This window comes from Macaca thibetana, chromosome 15 (assembly GCF_024542745.1).
Source record: "Macaca thibetana thibetana isolate TM-01 chromosome 15, ASM2454274v1, whole genome shotgun sequence".
NCBI lineage: Eukaryota > Metazoa > Chordata > Mammalia > Primates > Cercopithecidae > Macaca > Macaca thibetana.
In genome coordinates, this window is record NC_065592.1 from 38056983 (window position 1) to 38081250 (window position 24268).

General features: G+C 37.7%; 1 protein-coding gene across 1 annotated transcript in view; it reads left to right on the top strand.

Annotated features, from left to right (window-relative positions):
• Positions 1-15201: 15201 nt before the first annotated feature.
• Positions 15202-24268, top strand: part of MRPL50 (mitochondrial ribosomal protein L50) — a 448968-nt gene continuing 439901 nt past the window's right edge. Inside the window, exon 1 of the mRNA XM_050761523.1 lies at positions 15202-15205. The gene's annotated coding sequence lies outside the window, so the exon portion shown is untranslated. The remainder of the gene's footprint in view (positions 15206-24268) is intronic.

Genomic DNA, 24268 nt, shown 5'->3' on the forward strand with positions numbered 1-24268 from the left:
CGCCACCTCGCCGCCCGGCTAGTTTTTTGTATTTTTAGTAGAGACGGGGTTTCACCATATTAGCCAGGATGGTCTCGATCTCCTGACCTCGTGATCCGCCCGTCTCGGCCTCCCAAAGTGCTGGGATTACAGGCTTGAGCCACCACGCCCGGCCAACAATACAAATTTCTAATCAACTTTAGTTTGAACACCAAATTCCTTTACCTATGTTTATTCAAAAAATATTTTCTACGTGATTCTTGAAGTATAGACAAGCATAAGACAGAAACAGTCCCTTGCACATGACTATTGATTTAATTCCTTTTTCTTAACGAACAGGCAAGACATTGGTTGCATCTGCTTGCTTCTTTAACCTTGCAACATTTTAGAACTTGCTCACATGCACTGAATCTTTAAAGTGATCACAATTTTTTTCTCAGCTTGATTTCAAATGAGTATCACTTCCTGTTTCTGCAAGGACTGAAACCACCTTCTTATTTCCACAGGGATTGTGATAGGCTTATATCCTGGGAGGCACAGACCATACCTAACTGATGCCTAACTAGCTTCCTCTCCATGTGAGGGCCAAACTTGCTAACCCCTTTCCAGTGGACCCAGAAAGATAACTTGATTACTTTATGGAATCACCACATAATTTTTCTTCTTTCCTTCGAAGATTTTCTTGACTCCCCAGAGTCACTTCTTAGCACCAGTTGGATTTCTAACAGTCCTTCAGCTTCCTATCCATCACCACAGTTTATCACTTTGTTGTCTTGCTATATTTGCCACAGTTGAATTGCCACATATTTTCATTTCATACAGTTGGTCTGCATTTACCTGAGTAGAATTTGTGGACCGCAAAGTTGTCGGAGCTGTCACAATTATACTTCATCATGCTTAGGCCACCTGTCAGTTAAAGTACTGTGTTAGCTATAGGTGTTGAAATGTTCAGCAAGTTTTTGTTCCTTTTGACTTTCTGTGGTAATTTACTATAGTGATTTAGGGTGAAGTTAGCCTAGGGCAGGTATTTGGAGCAATAAAGCACTGTCCTCTGGAAGATTTACTTGTTTCTTGCCTCTCACACTGAGTACTAAAATACAATCATTCTATATCAGAACAATTGTTCCCCCATTTACAATGAACTGGTCTTTTATGGTATATGACAGAACCAATGTGAAAATTCTTTGTAGGCAAAGTTTTAGACAGCCACTATCTTAAAAGATTTCTCAAACACACTTCCCAGTAACCTGTTGTTTCTGGCCATAATATTTATACTTTTGAACTCTGTAGTGTTGGTACATCGACAGTAAGTGACACACTGTAAATTTGTCTTTCCTGGGAAGAGTGGAGCATGCTATAGTTACTTAAGAGTCACACTTCAGGGCTTACACACACACACATACACACACACTACTCTGAATATCTGTTAGGGCACTTAACAGTGAGTACTTTTCCTTTTTCCTTTATAGCTAAAACCCAATCACCAGGAACTGCCCATATTCCAGACAAGAGAAAAATGAAGCAGTGTGTATAAAGAGATAACGATAGAGAGATATCAGATGTAACCTTATTTCTAAGTACCTCACTAGTCAGTTGATGATCCTTTCATGACCACATAGATGTTCTGGAAGACATTCATCAGTAACAAATTGTGGATGTTCTGTTTTGCCTATCTCTCTAAGTTGTTTACTGCCTTGTTTTTCAATGAGAATGAAACCAACATTAGACTTTACAAGATGCCGCTTTTCACCCTTCACTTTATCACCTCCTTCTTATACCTTTTGTGATGAAAGGTTTGATTCCATCCTAATCTCAGACTAGCAGTTTTAGAAGTCCACTGGCAAATGTGCAGGACTCTGAAGCTAGATCTGGTAAATGAGTGAGAGGAATAATATCCATTTGTCCACAAACCAGCAAAGACTCCCTATCACATTGTTTACCTGGCTGCGCTCTGTGGAATGGACCAGGCTGATTCATAGACCGGGTACTATTGGATGTCAGGGACAGATACGGAAAGCCAAAAAGTGTTACTAACTCTAAACATCTGCTATGATAAGTCCAAGAAACTTCTTCCTATTTCAGTGGCAAATATTGGATTTGTTACTTGATTTTTGTCAGTGGGAAGAAGGATGGCATCAAATTGCTGCTTTCAACAAGCCTCATCCTAGTGGTACATGCTCACGATAAAGTAAGGGAATTTAATAATGTTTTCTCTCGACATTTTTAAATACTACATCTTATGTGTACAAAATCCCAGTACAACTGATTGAAAAGTAACAAATAAAGATTATCATAAATTCACTTCTCTTCACAAAGCTTTGAAGAAAGGAATTCTTTGATAGGTATATGAGGGTTTAATTTCAGTGATTGAGACATGAGGCAGTGTAGAAAAACAGCAAGCTCTTTGTTACAAAAATGAGTCAGGAGTCTTTGTTTCAATGTTACACTGTCGCCTAATAATTCAGTGACTTCATCATGAAATCTCCACTCTTCAGATTTTCCTTTCTAAAATGAGGAAATATAGCTAGCTGTCTTTTCGGATTCTTTGTTTTTATTTTAATGGAAATGGTTTGTTGACTAGAGGGCAGTGAAAAAAAATGATTCCGAGCTTGGATTTTGCATACGAGTATGATTTGGAAATATATTTGCTCATTTTATTTTTTAAGATAAAATTGGCCATTTGGATTAATTTCCTATGTGATTTGTAATGAATTAACTCAGTCTGATCACCTGCCATGTGTGTGGAAAAGCCTCATACTCTGAAAAATGACAAAACAATAAAAATTCTACAAAATTCTCATAGAACAGGGAAGACAACAGCCTAAATATGGTTCATTGCAGTTTAACTACACAATGAAATGCAATTTAATAATGAATAATCTGGACAGCAGAAGAGAATGTAGAAAGTAATTGTTAGATGAAGTGAACAGTTTAAGCACAAATGGTAAATTCACGAATAGTTCCACAAGAACGAAAAGGAAAAAATAAGCATCTTCAAGGAATCTCACATAAGAAGAGACAATAGATTTTTATGTCTGATTAGTTATAGAGAGAGGTGCAGAGGGGTTCCAATCTCATGGATATCACTATAGATCTTTTCTTTACTAATTCATATATGAATTTATATTGCATCATTGTATGACAGTCAGAATAATGCCACCCCCCAAGAAATTCATATCCTAATCTCCAGAACCTACAACTATATTACAGGAAGATTACAGATGTGATTAAGTTCAGCATCTTGACATGCAGGGATAATCCTGGATTATCCCGTTGTGTCCGGTGTGATCACAGGAGTCCTCCTAAGAAGGAGGTAGAAGGGTCAAAGTCAGAGAAGGAGATGTGATGATGGTAGTAGGGTCAGAGTCAGAAAAAATGCAGTGTATTTTGCTACTAGCTTTGAAGCTAGAGGAAAGGGGTCTCTGGCCAAGGAATTCAGGTGGCCTCTAGAAGAAAGGAAAGGCATGAAAATCTATTCTCCCCAGAGCCTCCAGAAAAAACACAGCCCTGCCTGCACCTTAATTTCAGACCAGTGGAATCCATTTCATACCTTTGACCTTCAGAATTGTAAGATAATACGTTTGTGTTGTTTAAGCTACTAACTTTGCAGTAATTTGTTATAGCAGCCATAGAAAACTCATCCACCTTGTGTCCCCACCCATTCATTCATTTCAGCCCCCAGTTGACCTAGTACATCAGGTCTAATTAACCTCTCTAAAAAGTCAGTTTTATCCTAGCACTTCTTGTCTAAAACTTAGAGTGGTCCCTCAATCCTCAAATGGAAAAATCTATTCTTGAGCTAGAAATTATAACTTATTAACATTATCCCCAGTCACCTTCCCAAGCTTAGACATTAGTACTGATCACACAGATATTTATTCCAACTAGACTGAGTTTTTGCCTAGTTTACATTGCTATGTTTTTCTTGAAAGTTAATATCTCCAATACAACCATGCATAATAAAATTCTCTTATCTGAGAGGGTTTCTAAACATTAATAAAAAATAAATAGACAGATTTACATATATAAAATATTCAACTGTCTGAATGCTTAAAAGTAATGGGGAGAGATGCATAAGACAAGCACAACAAAAGAATATTTTTACAAGGTTAATGTCTAATTATAAAATTAATATAAATGACAAACACATAGACGACTTTGGATAAATGTACAAATGATCTAAAAAGAAAATTTAACTGAAAAAAATAAGGATAAATATTCAACTAAGTAAATTCAATTTAAATAATGATACATTATTTTAACCTATAAATTAGTAAATATTTAAAATTATAATAATAATGTCAAGTACGCAGTGGAACACTTTCCTTAACAATGACTTAAAAAAGTGACAGTTCTACTATAGAGCATTTTGGCAGTACATATTAAGAGCACTGAAAATGTAATCTTCCCGCTGGGCTCAGTGGCAGTTTGGGAGGCCAAGGCGAGCAGATCACTTGAGGTCAGGAGTTCGAGACTAGCCTGGCCAACATGGTAAAATCCCGTCTCTACTGAAAAAAATACAAAAATTAGCCGGGTGTGGTGGCACATGCCTGTAGTTCCAGCTACTCGGTAGGCTGAGGCATGAGAATCGCTTGAACTCAGAAGGCAGAGGTTGCAATGATCCAAGATTGGGCGGCTGCACTCCAGCCTGGACGACAGAGGGAGACTCTGTCTAAAAAAAGAAAAAAAAAGTAATCTGCCATTTGCCATTTGATTAACTTATCCATTTAAATTTGTATATATTTATATAAAGTTCAGATTGTCTGAGTGGGTAGTGATTTAAATTATGGCACATATATTTTATGAAATCTATGTATCCTAGAGCCTTTTAAGAATTTGGAAAATGCAAATTAGAGAATTATAGGTAATGTACAAGACAACAGTAAACACATAAAAATGTTATCAGTAGTGATCAGAAGTGATGACATTATTTTTCTATTTTATTTTTTCTTTTCAGAGTTTAGAAATATTTTATTTGGAGTACATATTTATCTTGTGTAAAAATAAGCTATATTAAATATATATATATATATTCTACTCATCTTTCAAGTCTCACCTTAATACTGGTTCCCCTATGATTTTTCTTTCTTTTATCAGACCAACATTATATATTGCTCTTTCACTTCTAAAGCACTGCACAACAATTCTCACAGAACTTTGAACATGCTACTTTACTTTCAATTTTTTATGAGCATAGCAAAGGGGACAGTCATGTATATTTCTTTATAGGACTTTTAACATGTAGTTCAATATCTAAATTATAGTAGGTGATCAATTAATGTTTTTTGTCAAATAAGCCTAACTCATTTCAGAACAGGTTCTATGTTCCAAACAAACATAGATATTTTTTCCCTGTACGATTGACAGATATTTTTAAAAAGTAAAATTCTAAAAGAAGAAAATATGTTTAATTACATTTTGTATCACTAATATAATAAAAGAAAACCAGAAAATCAGGAGGGGGATCCCATTCAACACTTTTTAAAAGAAGAAAAGTTTCTAATAAAACCTGGACACCCAAAACTCTCGCTAAGCTTTTTGGTCCATAATCTGCTGGGATCATCCAATCCTTAGTGGCTGAGTATTGCCAGTGTTTCCTGTTAGGTAAGAAGCACTAACTGTGATGCTATACCAAATACCTTTCAGATCAACAAGGACTGAACTTTTCCCCTTGACCTGAACTGTTGGATTAATTACCCATGTCAAAGTACTACCACCTGCCTGAGTTTGGAAATCACCCATGATGGAAACTACCATTGATGTTTACTCCCAAGGATATAAATGTCAATCCTAAAATATATGTGCCCCTGTCATACCTTTTTGGATATTGCAGTTGAATTGTTCAGTCATATTCATTGTGGGTCAATTCTAGAGCTATGTCAATTTCCCTACCCCAGTCTAGCTTTCTTTCCTTTGCCAGAGACACATACTACAAAAGTCCCTACATGCTTCATGGTGATAGTTGTCCTGTTGCTGACCTGTCCTTTGAGAGCGAAAAAAAAAATAGTGACATAATGTTTTCTCTTTACCTGATACAATATCAATTTGGATTTTTGTAAATATTAATATACTTTTCATAGAAAAGGAAATTTAGTCAAGCACTGAATGGCCACTGTACTTAAACAAAGGGAAAAATTACAAAGATCTAGTCTCCCTGTTTAAATATATCTCCAATGAGAAGCAGAAGGAAAACCCCTGCCCAATAAATCTTCAGTATGTGATGCAAGGTCTAAACTTGAGGCTCAATATTATGTACTGCCTTGACATCTGGTGAAATCAGAAGGGCTTTGAATAGCCTAACTGCTATGTCTCCTCCCAAACCTGCTCCCACAGATAAGATTTCCTAGCCAAATGGCCCTCCTTATCAAAGGCACCAGACACAGTTTCTGCTTATTCCTGAGTATTGGGTTTCAATTTCCTGCCAACTTGTAGAGTTATTCAAATAAGCTGATCACATCTTCCACAGGAACCAGGGGACACATCACCCTTTTAATTCTACAAAATCTGCCTTCTGCAACCCCTGGCTGTTCACTCTGTTTCTGAGTTCAACCCCTGTGTGACCCTGCATGACATACGGTGTCCTCCTCCCCGCAAGCTGGGAACGTATGTGATTAATAAATGCTGTCCATTTCATCATTTAGTGTCAAGTGACATCTTCAGCCATCCCCATAACCTTAGTGTGGTAATTCCTCTCTCACCAACTGAGTGAATAGGAGGCGATTAAAACACATCAGTAAGAGAGCTTCTTGAAAATGTCTGACATGCTTATGTATATAAATTTATTCTCATCATTTTTCTTCTTCAGAATGATAATCTTTGGAAAATGTAGTTTCTTGTAAAATCTCGACTGGACGCTGTGTCTCACACCTGTAATCCCAGCACTTTGGGAGGCCAAAGCGGGTGGATCACCTGAGGTCAGGAGTTCAAGACCAGCCTGACCAACATGGAGAAACCCCACCTCTACTAAAAATACAAAATTAGCCAGAGTGATGGCGCAAGCCTGTAATCCCACCGACTGGGAGGCTAAGGCAGGAGAATTGCATGAACCCGGGAGGCATACGTTGTGGTGAGCAGAGATAGTGCCATTGCACTCCAGTGTGGGAAACAAGAGAGAAACTTCATCTCAAATTTAAAAAAAAAAAAAAAACTTCACAATTTGATATGTCTAGAATGATGGGTATGGGTCAACAACTGTATATTCAATATTACTCTCATTGTGACTCTCTCCAGCACACCAGACACACTCAGCCATATCCAGAACTGCAAGTCTCCATTTCCTTTCCATAAAGCCTTCAAAGTACATACACTGAAAATATTGTAATGATTATAATTAGCATTCAAGTCCAGGGCAAGGCTTTCTGTGAGGGAAGGACTAGAGAATGAAGATCTTTTAGAGCACTGATGGAAGAAAGTTGCTCCTAAAAAATATTTTCTTTTTGTTTGTTATTTCACTTTAAGTTCCCTGATCCAAGTGCCGAACGTGTAGGTTTGTTAGACAGGTATACGTGTGCCATGGTGGTTTGCTGCACCTATCAACCCTTCATCTAGGTTTTAAGCCCCTCAGGCATTAACCATTTTTCCTAATGTTTTCCCTCCCCTTGATCGCCATGCCCCGACTGACCCCAGTGTACATTGTTCCCCTCCCTGTATCCAGGTGTTCTCATTGTTCACCTCCCACTTGTGAGTGAGAAAATGTGGTGATTGGTTTTCTGTCCCTGTGTTAGTTTGCTGAGGATGATGGCTTCCAGCTTCATCCATGTCTCGACAAAGGACATGATCTCATTCCTTTTTATGGCTGCATAGTGTTCCATGGTGTATATGTACCACATTTTTTTTATACATTCTATCATTGATGGGTATTTTGGTTGGTTCTATGTCTTTGCTATTGTAAATAGTGCTGCAATAAACATAAATGTGCATGTGTTTTTATAGTAGAATGATTTATATTCTACTATAAATCCAGTAATGCAATTATCCAGTAATTGGCTATATATCCAGTAATGCAATTCCTGGGTCAAATGGTATTTCTGGTTCTATATCCTAAAGGAATCACCACACTGTCTTCCACAATGGTTGAACTAATTTACATTCCCATCAACAGTGTAAAAGCATTCCTATTTTTTCACAGCCTTGTCAGCATCTATTGTTTCCTGACTTTTTAATAACTGCCATTCTGACTGGTATGAGGTAATATCTCCTTGTGGATTTGATTTCCATTTCTCTAATGACCAGTGATGGTGAGCTTTTTTCATGTTTTTTGGCCACATAAATGTCTTCTTTTGAGAAGTGTCTGTTCATATCCTTTGCCCGCTTTTTGATGGGGTTGTCTGGTTTTTTCTTATAAATTTGTTTAAGTTCCTTGTAGATACTGGATATTAGATCTTTGTCAGATGAGTAAATTGCAAAAATTTTCTCCCATTCTGTAAGTTGCCTGTTCACTCTGATGATAGTTTCTTTGGCTGTGCAGAAGCTCTTTAGTTTAGTTAGATTCCATTTATCAATTTTGGCTATTGTTGCAATTGCTTCAGCATTTTAGTGATGAAGTCTTTGCCCATGCCTATGTCATGAATGGTATTGCCTGGGTTTTCTTCTAGGGCTTTTATGGTTTTGGATTTTACATTTAAGTCTTTAATCCATCTTGAGTTAATTTTTGTATAAGGTGTAAAGAAAGGGCCCAATTTCTGTTTTCTGCATGTGGCTAGCCCAGTTTTCCCAGGACCATTTATTAAATAGGGAATCCTTTCCCAATTGCTTGTTTTTGTCCAATTTGTCAAAGATCAGATGGTTGTAGATGTGTGGTGTTATTTCTGAGGTCTCTGTTCTGTTCCACTGGTCTATATGTCTGCTTTGGTACAAGTACCATGCTGTTTTTGTTACTGTAGCATTGTAGATAGTTTGAAGTCAGGTAGCATGATGCCCCCAGCTTTGTTCTTTTTGCTTAGGACTGTTTTGGCTACACAGGGTCTTTTTTTTGGTTCCAAATGAAATTTAAAGTAGTTTTACCTGAATCTGTGAAGAATGTCAATGGTAGTTTAATAAGAATCGCATTGAATCTCTATATTACTTCGGGCAGGATGGCAATTTTCACGATATTGACTCTGCCTATCTGTGAGGATAGAATGTTTTTCCATTTCTTTGTGTTCTCTCTTATTTCCTTGAGCAGTGGCTTGTAGTTCTTCTTGAAGAGGTCCTTTACATCCCTTGTTAGCTATATTCCTAGGTATTTTATTATCTTTGTAGCAACTGTGAATGGGAGTTCATTCATGATTTGGCTCTATGCTGTCTATTGTTGGTGTAGAGGAATTGATTTTTCCACATTGATTTTGTATCCTGAGACTGCTGAATTTGCTTATCAGCTTAAGGAGATTTGGGGCTGAGATGATAGGGTTTTCTAAATATAGAATCATGTCATCTGCAAACAGAGACTATTTGACTTCCTCTCTTCCTATTTGAATAACATTTATTTCTTTCTCTTGCCTGATTGCCCTGGCCAGAACTTCCAATACTATCTTGAATAGAAGTGGTGACAGAGGGCATTCTTCTCTTGTGCAGGTTTTCAAAGGGAATGCTTCCAGCTTTTGCCCATTCAGTATGATATTGACTGTGGGTGTGTCATAAATAGCTCTTACTATTTTGAGATATATTTCATCGATACCTAATTTATTGAGAGTTTTAACATGAAGGATGTTGGATTTTATTGAAGGCCTTTTCTACATTTATTGAGATGATCATGTGGTTTTTGTCTTTGGTTCTGTTTATGTAATGGATTACGTTATATTGATTTGCGTATGTTCAACTAGCCTTGCATCCCAAGGATGAAGCTGACTTCATCGTGGTAGATAAGCTTTTTGATGTGCTGCTGGATTTAGTTTTCCCGTATTTTATTGAGGATTTTTGCATCAATGTTCATCAGGGATATTGGCCTGAAGTTTTATTTTTTTGTTGTATCTCTGCCAGGTTTTGGTATCAGGATGATTCTGGCCTCATAAGATGGGTTACGAAGGAGTCCCTCCTTTTCAATTGTTTGGAATAGTTTCAGAAGGAATGGCACCAACTCATCTTTGTACCTCTGGTAGAATTCGGCTGTGAATTCACCTGGTCCTGGGGTTTGTTTGTTTCTTTGTTTGTTTTTGTTGTTGTTGTTGTTGTTTGTTTTTGGTTGGTAGGCTATTAATTACTGCCTCAATTTCAGAAATTGTTATTGGTCTATTCAGGGATATGACTTCTTCCCGGTTTAGTCTTGGGAGAGTGTATGTGTCCAGGAATTTATACATTTCTTCTAGATTTTCTAGTTTATTTTCAGAGAGATGTTTATAGTTTTTTCTGATGGTAGTTTGTATTTCTGTGGGGTCAGTGGTGATACCCTCTTTATCATTTTTTATTGTCTCTATTTGATTCTTCTCTTTTCTTCTTTATTTGTCTAGCTAGTGGTCTATTTTGTTAATATTTTCAAAAAACTAGCTCCTGGATTTATTGATTTTTTGAAGGGCTTTTCATGTCTCTAACTCCTTCAGCTCTGTTCTGATCTTAGTTATTTCTTCTCTTCTGCTAGCTTTTGGATTTGTTTGCTCTTGCTTCTCTAGCTCTTTTAATTGTGAAGTTATAGTGTCAGTTTGAGATCTTTCTAGCTTTCTGATATGGGCATTGGAAAAAATGTTTTCAAAAGTTCATGACCCAGAATCAAAATGCCTTGAAACTGTAGCTTAAATGAGCATTCCATGTTTTCCATCTGCATCTTCATTCCCTTGTGCTTTTTATATCAACCTTAAGGAAACAGGGGCATGATTGAAAGAGCAATGTAACAGGATGCAAATTGTCTCCAAACTTAGTCTTTAGCTATCACCTTGATTATGAGCTAGAAACTTGGCATCCTAAAGACTCCATTTTCCAGCCTACCTTGCTCCTACCTGTGACGTATATTGTGTGAGGCTCCTGTGAAGTCTTCTTAAAGGAGACATCATATCTGTCTCCTCTCCATTTTCCTCTTTCCTGAAGCCTGGAATATGACATGAGGACTTGAGCTTGAGCAGCTATTTTGAACCATGAACAGAATGCCATGGATGAAAGAACATCAAAAGAAAAAACTTGAGATTTGTATAAACTATTCAGGCCACTATACTAGCCCCAAACTCCCTATCTCTAGACTTTCTCAACAACAACAACAAAAAGTAAATGTCTAGCTTGTTTATGTATCTGTTACATGCAGCTGAACTTCCTTCTAATTGACACAGGCAATATACCTACAACTGCTATTCAACCAGTTTATACCAGTAAAGTCATGCTATACTGAAATCTAAAATTCTGCCACATAGGTTACTGAGGAAAAACTCCATCTAGTAATCTCGCATAGCATCAACAAAGGCAGGAAATTGAGCCTGCAAGTCTTGCCAGTATAGACATGGGATGCTCCTGGTGGCTGCTGAGCTGGTGGCAGCAATAGTGCCAGTAGCATTTTCTGGTCCCACCTGCTATTTTAAAGTAGTTCAAGATTTGCAAGGACAAGGTAGCAGAGCAGATGGCAGAAACACACACTGGCAGCAACATTGTCGTCACTAGTTGATGACAGTGATAGCCAGAGTCTGATTGAAACTCAGGCTCTCCGGATATGCACATGAAGGCAAGGCAGCCAGCACAAAAGATACAAAAGTAACAGGTGCCAGGTACCTACTCACCTTCCATTTACTGTAGCTCTTATCCCCCTTATCTGTGGGGGATATGTTTTAAGCCTCCAGTGGATGTCTGCAATGTGGATAGTATTGAAACTTACATATGCTATGTTTTTTTCTTATACCTACACACATACCTATGGTAAAGTTTAATTTATAAATTTGGCTGGGTGTGGTGGCTCACATCTGTAATCCCAGCACTTTGGGAGACCACAGCAGGTGGATCACCTGAGGTCAGGAGTTCAAGACCAGCCTGGCCAACATGGTGAAACCCCATCACTACTAAAAATACAAAAATTAGCCAGGCATGGTGCCAGGCACTTGTAGTCCCAGCTACTTGAGTGGCTGAGGCAGGAGATTCGCTTGAATCCGGGAGGCAGAGGTTGCAGTGAGCCGAGATCACACCATTGCACTCCAGTCGGGGTGACAAGAGCAAAACTCCGTTTCAAAAAAAAGAAAAAGAAAAAAGTTTAATGTATAAATTAGGCATGGTAAGAGATTAACAACAGTAACTAATACTAAAATGGAACAATTATAACAGCATACTATAATACAAATTATGTGAATGCGGTCTTTCTCTTTTTCTCTCTCAGGATATCTTATTTTACTGTACTCATTTTTTTTGTGGTGATGTGAGATGATAAAATGCCTGTGTGATGCTATGAAGTTAGGTGAATGATGTAGGCATTGTGACATAGTATTAGGCTACTACTGACCCTGTGATGATACATCAGAAGTAGGAGCATCTGCTTTGGGTGAGTCTGGTTGAAGGAGTCATGATAGGGTCGATGGTTGGATGTCTGGAGCAGACAGTATTGACAACAAATGAGCAGGTAGTTTATATAGTGTGGACATGCTGGAAAAAGGGATGATTCACATCCCTGGCAGGGCAGACCAGGATGGCACAAGATTTCATCACACTAACCAGAATAGTGTGCAATTAAAAACATATGAATCATTTATTTCTGGAATTTTCCATTTAATATTTTCAGACAGATAAGGGGAACTACCTATCAGAGAAGTCATTGGAACACTGCTATGTGGCTCACAATATTAAATCTGGACTCAGACAGGAGCAACTCAGTGAAATCATGACAAACAAAAGATTATGCTATTGCCTTCTAAACAAATAATAACTGATTTGAAATTATTAAATTTGATGAATGATTTATATAACTAAGTATGCAGTTGTATAATTATAGATGTGTGTCACACACGTCTAATTTAGAGAATAGAAAGAATTTTAAATGCATTTTATTTACACATTAATTTATATTATCATATCAGTTATTACATATTTTGAATATCACCCCTTAGCATGCCCAGATAGAAGCCAGTCTTAAGTTACAATTTTGTAAGAGAAGCTTCTGTTCTACTTTTCCCACTCTGAACATTAGATTATTGACTACAGTTGTCACTAAAGTCAAACCCAGTTATGATTTGTGTATCTATAAAAATAGCTGAAGAATATGTAACTTTTGGACTTCATCTTCTTAAAAAGAAGACACTGGTGATGAAATAGCATGATGAAAGAAAAAAAAAAGGAGCAAGAGAGTTTGTGCCAGTGCATAGAGGATAGCTGTTATAATCTACATACTCAAACACACTCAGTGCTTTCTCAGGCATCAATATAGCTCACATGTGAGAAAATAAAAATTACATTGGGAAATAACACCTTAAATTGCTCAAACTTAGCCCTTTCTTTGAAAGCAATACTTGCTGAAAATGTGGCCCAATATCTCAAAATAATAGTCACTGGTGATATAGTCAGTAAATCTATGCCTAATTAATAATTCTTTATATTAAATTCCTTCTGTCGAAATAACTGCTATGATATCTGTCTTCTGATTGAACCCTTGACTGATAGAAGATAGCTGGCATTCAAGTCAGAGGTTAAAAGGCATCAACCAAAAGAATTAGTAAAAATAGAGAAGGCAAGAGTTTCAGGAACTGAGCCTTCAAGCACGCCAACTAATCTAATGGGTTAGGGAGATGATAAGAAAATAGTAAAAATAAGACGGGAAAAAATTAGCAACTAGTAAGGTAGAAGAAAAACTACCTAATATTATACTCTAGAAGACAAAAAAAAATGATATGTCAAGGAAGAGAGAATAATCAATGGATCAAGATGGAAATTATAGGTAACCTATCAGTAGTGGGGGAGAACACTTGGCAAGCATGTGTTTAAAAGAAATTAGAGATTATGATCTTAGTATCAAATAAGTGAATTCAAGGGAAAATGCATAAAATTATAAAAATAGAGTGCTTTACAATTATAAAATGCACAATTTATAATGAAGATATACGAGTTACAAATATATGCTCTAAATAATATTTATAAAGCAGCAATCAAAGAAGATACAAAGATCAATAAATGAAAATAATTTAAAATAACAGATTGAAGCTGGGCGTGGTGCCTCATGCCTGTAATTTCAGCACTTTTAGAGGCCAAGGTGGGAAGACTGCTTCAAAGTCAGGCGTTTGAGACCAGTCTGGGCAACAAAGTAAGACCCTGCTTTTACAAAAAATAAAATAAATTAGCTGCATGTGGTGGCAAGCGACTATAATCACTTAGTTTGAGCCCAGGAGTTCAAGGCTGTATTGAGCTATGATAGCACCAGCCTGCGTAACAGAATGAGACCCCATCTCTTAAAAAATAATAATGAAATCACAGATTTACATTTCCTCTATTAATTCACAGCAAATCAAATGGACAGAAAACATTTTTTTAAAACTAAGTATCATATATGAAAAGTAGATGTAATTGATATATAGATATAATTCTATACCCCAAATATAGGAAATGTACTTTTTTTTTAGGAGGCATTGTTTCATGAACAGGAGGTAACATGCCCTTCTGTCCATGAAACAGTCACAAAAATTGACTATATATTCAACCACTTAGCAAACTCCAATAAATTCCAAATTTACAAAGTTTAAAGATTACAGGAAATATCCTCTGACCATAGATAAACCAGGAAACAAAAAATCCTGCTACTGATACATTACATTAGTGCCATTAATCAATATTTCCAGTATTTCTATTTTTTGTCATTACAGGACGTAATAGGACTGTGTTCCCTAACACTCTTGAATTCATGCTTATGGGACTTGCATTAACTAATAAAACCTGAACAGAAGTATTTAAGGGTATGCTGCAGTGGCTGGCATCATTCCAGATGGTTCTGTTTGAGGACCAATAGAGCACAGCTCCCAACTGACCCTAATGGATATGTACTATGAAGTTAGTGTTAACCTATCCTGAATTGACTGCTATAAACCTTAATAATTTTTGAAAATTGAAATTGAAATTGTAGAACTCTAGCCCCCTCAAAAAGATAAAAACATCAGTACCCATGAAAATACGCTTTTTAAAAAGCTATGCTTGAAGTACACATAAAAATATACAGGAAGAACTTTTCTTCTAAAGTATTGCCATTTTGGTGACCCAGCTCCAAAACCCCTAAGTCTCTCTGCCTCCCTTCTCTAAGATTCAGATTTCCAGGAAATAACATCTAATTGGTCCAGCTTGAATTAGTTATCTGACCAAAAGCATGGGGTTCAGCAACACAGACATGGCCTCTTAGGGTTTGAGGGCCCTCCACTGTGTTTTGAGGCCATTTCCAGAGGGGAATAACTATAATTTGATTGCATCTCACCCCTCAGTCATATGCTGCCTACAATGATTCAACTATCTAGATTCTGGACTCAGTTATGAGGTACACCAAGACATGGTTCCTGGATGGATGATCTCTACATGGTCAGTTGTTTCCCAGTGAGGAAGAGCTTGGCCTTAGTTATGCGGGTCAAGTAGGCAGAGTTAGCACTCTGAATGGGAAGTAAATGACATATATTGAAAGCTGTATGTTCCATACTAGCTTCTATGAGAATTAAACTATGAGTCTATAACTTGATTAAGTTTCATTATAATGCTCACTTCCCATGTATATGCTATGTAAAGAGAGATTGTGCTTATGATATGGGAAGAAGCAACATATGTTTCTTTGAATTCATCATTTGCAGTAATTATGTTCCAACTTTGTTTCAGCATAGTTTTGTATGCCGTAACTCCTAGAATCACCACAAATGTCTAGGGCAGGTTTTCTAAGCTTTTTCTCTTGTCCTCTCCATCTAAACAGAATTTTTATCCAACTTGACTCTTGCCTTTGATGGGACAAAAACCAATTTTTCTCTTTTTAATTCAGCAAGTCCCATTCTTTAAACAGCTTCCAGAAGCAGCATATATATTCCAAGAGGAGTCATGGACATCCCTAAACCCTCTTCAGTGGCAAAAGTGGCAGGGAAAAGAGTATCCAGATGGCTGTGCTGGAACTCTTTTCTCTCTTCTGGATCTACCCAGGGATTGATTTCCGATCAAACAAATGTGACTGGACTCCTTTCAAGGCATTAAATGTAATTAGCTGTTAATTGTTATCGTTAGAGGACTCTGCTGAGTGGCTATCAAGGTACCATCTGGACAGCTCATGACATTCACTGGGGAAATCCCGAAATCTCCATCCAAAAATGTGTGTGTCACTTGCAGACATTTACAATACCTTTCAACAACCTTTGCATCCAGTGGGAAACTTGTCACAGATGGTTGAAATTAAAGACAGAAATACTCTTTTTGTGGGTCAAAATTCTACTTTGAAGTATTTATACTTCTTTAAAACAATCAGGTTTAAATAAGGATAAAATTATAAGAGAACATAGACCTGTATGTTCTCTTATATTTTAAACACCATCTATATCATCTAGGCATCTGATTGTAAACAACAGAACATGACAAAATCATCCGAAGTAACAAGAGAGAGAGAATTGATTGGAATTATATTGCACTAGTAGAAGACCAGCTTGAAAATCTGACAGGTCCCAAGTAAGCTCTGGACAGCTATGCAGAAGATAACCAGGGGATGTCAGACAACTCTAACAGACTCTGTATTGTGATATCACTTGCTCAAGATCTAAAATCTTACAAAAGAATACCTGTTGTTCAAGTGTATGTCATAGTTTTACCACCTGATTCCATCAAGATGAAGAAAGAGGAAACATCTTTGGCTTCCACACCTGGAGATGGACGCTGCCTTCAAGTAAGTGATCTCCAAGTTTAGATGAAGATAACATTATGAAGCAGATGTGGAAGCTGAACACCCCCAAAGTGGCAAAGATTAACTAAATGATTTTACTATATTCAAACCCCTCTATGACAAGTTAAAAAAAAAACTGTCTTCCAATTATATTTTGAAAATCATTCCTGATTCAATCATTAACTACATGTATGTTCACATTGTGGTAAGGATGTATTTCAGAGAACTCTTGAGAACTTTGGATGAAGTGGTATATTCCTTACCTTTTGAGACCTGTACCACAAAATAAAACAGAATCCTTTTTTTCCAAAATAGAATACTAGTCTCAACAGGCCATTTTCATGACACAATATGGGGTTTTTAAAGTTTCATTAATTTTTTTATTTATTAAATTCATATGCATCTACTAAGTCGTTTATGTGTCACTCTGTAAAGTTTTGCTAGATGGATACAAAATAGTATTTAATACTGTCTCTAATTGAAATCTAAGTGGGAAAGTAAGACATATCTACCCAAAATAATTAGTAAACAGGGAAATATATATACTGTGATGGAAGTCAATTAAAATTTTATATATCCTGAAGCCTACTTAAAAGTACATTTTATACAAACAATAGTCAGTTCCCAGCATGTCTTCTGTGTTTGGAAAACAGATGTGACAGAAATTCAATTTAATTTTGTCCTTCCCCTCTGCTATGCAACAATTTGCCGAAATGTTACAGTCTTGCTCCTTCTATCCAGATATTTGGATATATATTTTCTAGTTGAACCAAGCTATCTCCTCCTCCCTTTTTATCTTGTAAACTCCAGTTCATCATTCAAGATTTAACTCAGATGTACCTCCTGTGAATTTCTTGATGTACACACTATGGATCTGTGGTCTGGAAACTTTGTCTTCCTAATGGTGCCACACCCTAATGACTCAGGAAATCTATGCCCATTCTCCTTCCCTATTCCACTTCTCTTCATCCATCTCTTAAATACAAGGAAGAGTACCAATAGGACTCAAGGACAAAATGGAGTCCTAGAGTCATACACATAAGCCAGCAACCATGGGGTGGCACCTACAGCGGGGGAGTGGAAGCAGGAGTAAAATGTTTATAAAGAGAATTTCATGGGAAAAATGCTGGCCCTTAGAGTGCCAGGTCTGTCCAGAAATTCAAAACAATTAAATAATGACCCCTCTAAATAATTCAACCTGTTTCCCTCCTTCAGCATGCTTAGCTGGTTGATTAGTAACTGTACTATGGCAATACTTATGGGTTAACATTACCATTGTATCTTAGTGAAAAAGGAAAGCTTCAGGCTCTGCACCTCTGTAGCAAAATCAGTGTAGCACTAGGGCCTACTGTAAACATTCCTACAAAATAGAGATATCAGTCACAGTCATACGCATCAGTGATCTTAATGGAGGTTTAATATAAAGAATTTGTGAATAGGATAAAAGGAATAAGGCAAAAAGCAAACAGTGAGACACCAAGAAATGGTACTTCAAAAGCAGCTACTCATCCAAAGGTCCTAAGAACTTAGAAGCTTGGAAGAAAAATACTGACCACCTGGACATAAACCTTTGAGGAAGGGGAGCTGCTAGCTGGCCTAGTACCTCCAGAGCTCAGAGGAGGGCCCCTGCAGAGCTAGGACTGAGACTTACGAGGAGAGGACCATCCGTTTACTGCTGGTAATCCGGGGAGATGCAACAAGGCTGGTGCAAGAATATAAAAAAGCAAATGGAAACTGGAGCCACCTGGTGCTATTGGAAGCAATTACTGCGTTCAGAGTGAAGCTCCATTGCTATTGTAGTCCTGAAAGGATCAAGAAACAAAAAGAAACCACGATCTCCTTTTCCTCCTTCAGCCTTTCAGTTTTTCTCTAGTTGCCCATAATAATAGCGCCCAATAGGAGCCAGCTGGTGAAGGGAGACAGTAGTTTTCAGAATTCCAAACACAGTCCTATAACGCCAAGGCTGGGAGATAAACAGTTCATTATCAGTAGGAAAGGCTGCAGGCAGGGAAGAAATATCTCCAGCTGAAGTTAGATGTCAGTTCTTCCTTTCTTTGCATTTCATCTTTTTAGGTTTCATTTCTCATAAGGTTAAGTTTCCAACTTTTAACTGAGGCCATCCGAAAGATAGTATCACAGGCCTCATAATTAATGCCTTTTTCCTCATCTCATTTCTGATCCAATTAAAATAACTAAAAGGGCATAATTGAATTGTAAAACACAAAGGATAAATGCTCGAGGTGATGGATACCCTATTTACCCTTATGTGACGATTATTGTATTGCACACCTGCATGAAAATATCTTGTGTAACCCATAAAACATATACACCTATTATGTACCCACAAAAATTAAAAATATGTTTAAATGCAAATATCCCTTTCGTTCCCGGGGTCAGGGCTTTCCTAATCTTGCCCAAATTCAGAGACCCATTTCACTCTGAAAAGTGTTCCTGACCCTCTGGATAAAGGAAGAATTGCCACACTATGCAGGGATTACTAAGCCCTGTCTCTAGGTAGCCATAAGCTGTTAGTCCTACTTTGCTTTCAGAGTTGTTTATCAACCTCTGTTTTCTAAAACAAAATTTTTATCTTAGAATACTCTTCTCTGAACAGCATTAACCAGTACAGACAAAAATGAATGATAGATGTCCCATGAGCCTCAGAAGGCTGTACACCAGCTGAGCACTGAGCACGGTTTTATCAGTGAAATAATGATGAGTGGTTTTTCCATACCTAAGCACAACATTGAGTTAAAATCAACACTGCATGACTCATTTTTAAAACTCTTCTGACAGTTCTACCTTATAGGTTGGCCTGAAGCCTGTCTTGCCTTTATGGGCCATCAGATTTGTTTGGGGATCTCCAACAGGCAGCAGTCTGGAATACCTGCAGCTTAGTGGCTCACGATGCAGGAAATATTCTTGCCTGACTTTGAATCTATTAAAGCAATTTCTTCCTCTCTGATTTTTACAGCAAATGTCTAGTTGGCCAGTCAACCATGGCTGCAATGAAAGGAAAATGTGTTTGGGGAAGTAACATGGACTTCTTGGAGTAAAACAATCAAGATAGGAAAGATCCTATCCAGTTTATTCTCTGTCAATTTTAGAAAAACATCTTTCACACTTTCCCTCAAATATCGAGCCATATAAAATCATTGTTCAATTTAACTTTGAATTAACTTTAACAATGACAACTTAAGGTACTGTGTTAGGTGGAGTAAACCCAAGAGAGTCTTAAAATATAAAAATTATTGACAATCGAGTAGGAATAACACACTTTTTTTCATTTAGCATTTCAACCTAACCATGGAGGTGTAGGGGATTTATGCCCTTTCCTTTTAGATTGTGTGTATGTTCTGCAATTGCTTTAATCAATACAAAACTACAGAAGTGACACTGTACCTGTTTCTGTGCCTAGGCCTTATGAAACTGACAGCTTCCGCTACCTGTCTCTTAGAATAATCGCTCTTGAAACCCAGCCACTATGCTGTGAGGAAGACCAAGCATCCCGTGGGGAAGCCCACATTGAGAAGAACTGGAAGTTCCAGACTGAAGTCCTGCTGTGTTCCCAGACAACAGTCAGTACCAATTTGCCTTTTAAGAGAGTGAGCTATCATGTAAACGACTTCTCTGGCTCCAGAAAAGCCTAGATCTTGACCTACAAAATCATGAGCAAAATAAAATTGTTCTCTTTTTTTTTTTTTTTTTTTTTTTTGAGATGGAGTCTCGCTCTGCCTCCCAGGCTGGAGTGCAGTGGCCGGATCTCAGCTCACTGCAAGCTCCGCCTCCCGGGTTCACGCCATTCTCCTGCCTCAGCCTCCCGAGTAGCTGGGACTACAGGCGCCCGCCACTTCGCCCGGCTAGTTTTCTGTATTTTTTAGTAGAGACGGGGTTTCACCATGTTAGCCAGGATGGTCTCGATCTCCTGACCTCGTGATCCGCCCGTCTCGGCCTCCCAAAGTGCTAGGATTACAGGCTTGAGCCACCGCGCCCGGCCTAAAATTGTTCTCTTAAGACATTATCTTTTGGGGTATTTTCACAGGCAACAGCCACCCACTATAAAAAGCTGTCACCTCATATGAGATAACATCCTCAAGACATTTTGAGTAATTTAGTCCAGCTTACTAGGAAGCCCCTGTATTTTATCTCCAAGCAAACACATATTTCCTGCCTTTCAGTAATGTATGTTCTGAAAGGAGAAAAAGGCATTGAGATACAAAAGCACATTATAAGACAGAAAACTCTATGTGTCATTTCCTGTCATTTACCTTGATGTGAGCAACCATCTCCAAAAAGGGGACTAGTTGTCATCACTTCATATCTCCCACTCATCTTTCACCTACTTCTCCCTTTGCAGTCTTGTGCATACCACTGTGGCCTCCCCACCTATTCCCACCACCTCTCCATATATTTTATTATACTTTAAGTTCTGGGATACATGTGCAGAACATGCAGGTTTATTACATAGGTATACATATGTCATTGTGGTTTGCTGCACCCATCATCTACATTAGGTATTTCTCCTAATGCTATCCCTTCCCTTGCTGCCCAACCACTGACAAGCCCCAGAGTGTGATGTTTCCCTCCCTGTGCCCATATGTTCTCACTGTTCAATTCCCACTTATGAGTGAGAACATGTGGTGTTTGGTTTTCTGTTCCTGTGCTACCTTGCTGAGAATGATGGTTTCCAGCTTCATCCATGTCCCTGCAAAGGACATAAACTCATTCTTTTTCATGGCTGCATAGTATTCCATGTTGTACATGTGCCACATTTTCTTTATCTCATCTAACATTTATGGGCATTTGAGTTGGTTCCAAGTCTTTGCTATTGTGAATAGTGCTGCAGTAAACATACATGTGCATGTGTCTTTATAGTAGAATGATTTACAATCCTTTGGGTATATACCCAGTAATGGGACTGCTGGGTCAAACGGTATTTCTACTTCTAGATCCTTGAGAAATTGCGACACTGCCTTCCACAATGGTTGAACTAATTTACACTCCCACCAACAGTGTAAAAGCGTTCCTATTCTTCCACATCCTCCCTAGCATCTATTGTTTCCTGACATTTTAGTGATCATCATTCTAACTGCCATGAGATGATATCTCATTGTGGTTTTGATTTGCATTTCTGTAATGACCAGTGATTATGAGCTTTTTTTCATATGCTCGTTGGCTGCATAAATGTCATATTTTGAAAAGTGTCTGTTCATATCCTTCACCCATTTTTGATGGGGTTGTTTTTTCTTGTAAATTTGTTTAAGTTCCTTGTAGAGTCTGGATATTAGCCCTTTGTCAGATGGATAGATTGCAAAAATTTTCTCCCATTCTGTAGGTTATCTGTTCACTCTGATGATAGTTTCTTCTGCTGTGCAGAAGCTCTTTAGTTTAATTAGGTCCCATTTGTCAATTTTGGCTTTTGTTGCAATTACTTTTGGTGTTTTAGTCATGAAGTCTTTGCCCATGCCTATGTCCTGAATGGTATTGCCTAGGTTTTCCTGTAGGACGTTTATGGTTTTAGGTCTAATGTTTAAATCTTTAATCCATCTTGAGTTAATTTTTTGTAAGGTGTAAGGAAGGGGTCCAGTTTCAGTTTTCTGCATATGGCTAGTCATATGACCATACACCATTTATTATGGAGGGAATCCTATGCCCATTGCTTGTTTCTGTCAGATTTGTCAAAGATCATATGGTTGTGGATGTGTGGTATAATTTTTGAGGCCTCTGTTCTGTTCCATTGGTCTATATATCTGTTTTGATACTAGTACCATGCTGTTTTGGTTACTGTAACCTTGTAGTATAGTTTGAAGTCAGGTAGCATTATGCCTCCAGCTTTGTTCTTTTTCCTTAGGATTGTCTTGGGTATATGAGCTCTTCTTTAGCTCCATGTGAAATTTAAAGTAGTTTTTTTCTAATTCTGTGAAGAAAGTCAATGGTAGCTTGATGGGAATAGCATTGAATCTAAAAATTACCTTGGGCAGTATGGTCATTTTCACGATATTGATTCTTCCTGTCCATAAGCATGGAATATTTGTTTGTGTCCTCTATTTCCTTGAGCAGTGGTATGTAGTTCTCCTTGAAGAAGTCCTTCACATCCCTTGTAAGTTACATTCCTAGGTATTTTATTGTCTTTGTAGCAATTGTGAATGGGAGTTTGCTCATGATTTGGCTCTCTGTCTATTATTGGTATGTAGCAATGCTTGTGATTTTTGCACATTGATTTTCTATCCTGAGACTTTGCTGAAGTTGCTTATCAGCTTAAGGAGTTTTGGGGCTGAGAAGGTAGGGTTTTCTAAATATACAATCCTGTCATCTGCAAACAGAGATAATTTGACTTCCTCTCTTCCTATTTCAATACCCTTTATTCCTTACTCTTGCCTGATTGCCCTGGCCAGAATTTCCAATACTATTTGAATTGGAGTGGTGAGAGCGGGCATCCTTGTCTTGTGCTGGTTTTCAAAGGGAATGCTTCCAGCTTTTGCCCATTCAGTATGATATTGGCTGTGGGTTTGTCATAAATAGCTCTTATTGTTTTGAGATATGGTCCATCAATACCTAGTTTATTGAGTGTATTTACCATGAAGAAGTGTTGAATTTTATTGAAGACCTTTTCTGCATCTATTGAGAAAATCATGTGGTTTTTGTCATTGGTTCTGTTTATGTGATGGATTACATTTATTGATTTGCATATGTTGAATCAGCCTTGCATCCCCGGGGTGAAGCTGACTAGATCGTGGTGAATAATCTTTTTTGTGTGCTGCTGGATTTGGTTTGCCAGTATTTTATTGAGGATTTTTGCATTGATGTTCATCAGGGATATTGACCTGAAATTTTCTTTTTTGTGTGTGTCTCTGCCAGGCTTTGGTATCAGGATGATGTTGGCCTCATAAAATGAGTTAGGGAGGATTCCCTCTTTTTCTATTGATTGGAATAGTTTCAGAAGGAATGGTACCAGCTCCTCCTTGTACCTCTGGTAGAATTCAGCTGTGAATCCATCTGGTCCTGGGCTTTTTTTGGTTGATAGGCTATTAATTGCTGCCTCAATTTCAGACTTGTTACTGGTCTATTCAGGAATTTGACTTCTTGGTTTAGTCTTGGGAGGGTGTATGTGTTCAGGAATTTATCCATTTCTTCTAGATATTCTAGTTTATTTGCATAGAGGTGTTTATAGTATTCTCTGATGGTAGTTTGTATTTCTGTGGGATCATTGGTGATCTCCCCTTTATCATTTTTTATTGTGTCTATTCTGTTCTTCTCTCTTTTCTTCTTCATTAGTCTGGCTAGCAGTCTATCTATTTTATCAGTCTTTTCAAAACACCAGCTCCTGGATTCATCAATTTTTTGAAGGGTTTTTCGTGTCTCTATCTCCTTCAGTTCTGCTTTGATCGTTACTTCTTGTCTTCTGCTAGCATTTGAACTTTTTGCTCTTGCTTCTCTAGTTCTTTTCATTGTGATATTAGTGTGTCGATTTTAGATCTTTCTAGCTTTCTGCTGTAGGCATTTAGCGCTATAAATTTCCCTCTAAACACTGCTTTA